The following is a 3780-nucleotide window of genomic DNA, read 5'->3' as shown; positions in this document are numbered from 1 at the left end:
GAAAATCATATTATCTTGCCTAAATTCTCCAAAACGCATCACTCTGCAGTATCCTATGGTGGACATAGGTTTCCTGACCAATGAGCACTAAAAGTCAGTGTGTGCGACTCACCTATGTTCTTATCAAAATGGAAATCCCCGAATCCCACCAGTTAGAATAACATGTCAGAATGTCAGATTTTTGGAATCTATAGGTTTTCTGTAAGGTTATTAGGTATCGATTCCATTTTTAAAATAGTTATCAATATATTTAGATTACCTATTTCTCCTATGTTTTAATATTAATAGATTATGTCTTTTAATTCATCCAGTTGGTCTAAGTTACCAAATTTGTGAGTTATGGAGATTGTAATATTCTTTATGATTTTATCATCCATGGGCTCTCTAATATAAAGGCCTCTTTTAATTCTTCTATTATTAGGTTGGTGCCAAAGTAATTGTGGTTTTGGACCGTGAATTTTAAATTTTTATATTTAGGCTGCAACACATCTTTATTAATCAAAATAGAACCCATTACAATGGACTGGGCACAGTGGCTCACGCCTGTAATCCCAGCACTTTGGGAGGCTGAGGCAGGTGAATCAGGAGGTCAGGAGTTTGAGACCAGCCTGACCAACGTGGTGAAATCCCGTCTCTACTAAAAACACAAAAAGTAGCCAGGTGTAGTAGCATGTGCCTGTAATCCCAGCTACTCAAGAGGCTGAGGCAGGAGAATCTCTTGATCCCAGGTGGCAGAGGTGGCAGTGAGCCGAGATTGCACCTTTGCACTCTGGCCTGGGCGACAGAGTGAGACTCGGTCTTAAAAAAAAAATAAATAAATAAATAAAAAGAGAGAGAAACCATTACATTGAACACATTTTTGTCAATGAGAAATAAATTTATTTATTTCATGCTTTCAGGGTTCGATAAACTCTTGGAAAGCATTTTCTGCATCCTGTTGGTTGTGTAAGTGTTTTCCCTGCAACAAGTTGTCAAGATGCTTGAAGAAGTGGTAGTTGGTTGGCGAGAGGTCAGATGAATATGGCAGATGAGATAAAACTTCATAGCCCAGTTTATTCAACTTTTGAAGCCCTGGTTGTATGACATGTGGTCATGCGTTGTGGAGAACTGGGCCCTTCATGTTGACCAGTGCCAGCTCCAGGTGCTGCAGTTTTCCATGCATCTCATCGATTAACTTGGCATACTTCTCAGATGTAATGATTTCATCAGATTCATAAAGTGTAGTGGATCAGAAGACCGGCAGCTGACCACCATACAGTGACCATGACGTTTTTTTGGTACAAGTTTGACTTTGGGAAGTGGTTTGGAGCTTCTTCTCAGTCCAACCAGTGAGCTGGCTGTTGTATGAAATCCACTTTTCATGGCATGTCACAATCTGAACAAGAAATGGTTCAATGTTGTTTCATAGAACAAGAGAAGATGACACTTCAAAAGGATGATTTTAAAAGTATTTGTTCCGCTCATGAGGCACTCACTTATCAAGATTTTTCAGCTTTCCAATTGGCTTCAAATGCTGGATGACCATAGAATGGTCGACATTCATTTCTTCGCCAACTTCTCGTGTATCTGTAAGAGGATTGAATTCAGTGGTTGCTCTCAATTGGTCGTTATCAACTTCTAGCCCAGAGTCTGGGGCTGAGGCTGCCATGACCACCCTGTTCTCTTCCTTCTGGGGTCCCCAGGAAGCTCCCAGGACTGAATGATTCCCACAACATACAGTGGCCAGGATGGGAGGGCTGGAGGTCAACTACCCCTCACCCCTGCCACAACAACCAAGAGGCCCCTATGGAGGTTGGCCCTGAGCTGTGTGTCCCTGTGGGATGCAGGCTCCCACGGAAACTTCAGGGGATGAGCATGGGTCCTCCTGGCTGACAGAGCCTGGTGGGCACTGGGTGTGTGGGGCCTGTGTAGGTAGGTTGGACAGCACTGAGTCTAGCCAGGGAGCCGGGGACTGGTGGGGCCAAAGTGGGCAACAATATGTTACCAGAACAAAACTACAGTGCAATCAGCCCAGCTGGGAGGGAGAAGGAGGCCTGCCTAGCAGGACCATCCACCCCTGTCCTGGCCCCAAGTCCATACGGCCTGCCTCTACTGGATATTGCCTGGTCCAGGAGGCCTGGGTATGAGGGTCTGGTGGTGTGTCCCTGGGTTCCAAGCCTTGGTGGTCCCTTGGGAGCTGAATATCCTCTGGGCAGGAGGAGGGCCCGTGGTCCACTGTTTCCATCGACCCCTGGGGGTGTGCCCCACCCCAGCTTCTCAGTGCACATGGGGACATGGACAGGGCTCCTCACCTGCTCTGTGGCTCCAGCCCTGAACAGCTCACTGGGTGACTCTGACAGCTTCCTCCCCAAAGCTTGGGTCTTCATCTGTTGGAATGGGGTGTCCCAGGCCCCCTGCAGGCAGGAACCCACCCCCAGTTCCTCTGGTGGGCCCTCCTGGGCTTTCTTACCTACTGGTTTGTGAGACACGGTTGGCCAAACTTGGTGTCCTATTTTTATTTTGGCCTTTTTCTTAGTGTGTGTTTTCTGTAACTACTGCTGTGTAGATCTTCTATTTGAGTTTTAGGTAGAGAATCTTGCCCACCCAGAGGGCCTCCACCCCAGAGAGCCTCCACTTCTCCCCCCGCTGGGCTGGTCCTGCCTATGCTCCGCTTGGTGTGAATGTTAAGTGTGATCGATCCACACGGCTGCTTGACACTGCATCTCCTTCCTTCTTGTTGCTGAGGCCAGTTCTGTTCTCTCTTTCTCCACCTGAACTGCACTTGAAGCCAAGATGAAGGATGAGAAGTGGTTGCTACGAAGGACCCTCCTGCAGTGGATCTGCTGTGAGGAGGCTGTGCTGGCCCAGCCTGTCATTTCCTTCTCTAAGCTCATTCCAGAGGTTGGCAAGGGGCGGCCTGTCCCCGCCTGCTCTTGTCGCCCGTGAATAAGGAATGGATTTTACAGTTCCAAATGGTTGAACAAATAAAATACTAACAATTCATGACACTGAGGAGTTTCCATGTCCATAAGTAAAGTTTGATGGGGGTGCGGTCATGCCCATCTCTTCACAGGCCACCTGCAGAAGGCTGCTGTTGTGCAGCCATGGCAGAGTTGCATCCTTGAGGCAAAGATCAGTTGGCAAAGCGGAAAATACTGACTCCTGGCCCTTTAGGGAAACAGTTTCCAGTCCCTGGTATAAGGGCTGTGTGGCAGAACCCCAGGATTTTGGTCAGCTTGTTCCTCACTCAGAGCCTGCTGTGGCCTTCGCTAGTATGTCTGCAAAGTCTGCGTGCTATGGTGCCTCTCATGGGGCGTTGAGCTCTGTTGGTCTAGATTTCAGGGTGTCTGCCTCATGATCACCTGTCTCACCAACAGAGACCCTGTGGCCAGATTCAAACTAGCAGGAGCAGTTGGTCTTTGGCAGCAAGGATAGCTTAGTGCTGAGCTGCCACCCACCCTGAGGTGGTCCCATGACACCCACTGTCTCGGTCAAGGTTGGGGCAGGGCTGGTGTCCTGAACTGCCCTGCGATGTGGATCGTAATAGCCAGCGGGGAGAGGGGGTTGCTATTACTCCCCATATCGTGGGGAGTGCCTCACCCCCTGAGATGTGGATCGTAATAGCCAATTACTCCCTTCTGCAATGTGTGTCCATTATTAGCAGTCTCTTTTGTTCAGGATATTACGAATAATTTCACAGGTTGTGTGTAAACAGCCTGCGATACGAGAACGAATACCATCCTCTGCACCTCCGGATATTAGGAACCACATCACACAATGGGTGTACACTTTTTGGGAGGT

The sequence above is a fragment of the Macaca fascicularis genome, chromosome 3 (assembly GCF_037993035.2).
Source record: "Macaca fascicularis isolate 582-1 chromosome 3, T2T-MFA8v1.1".
Classification (NCBI taxonomy): Eukaryota; Metazoa; Chordata; class Mammalia; order Primates; family Cercopithecidae; genus Macaca; species Macaca fascicularis.
This window is presented reverse-complemented; position numbering follows the sequence as displayed.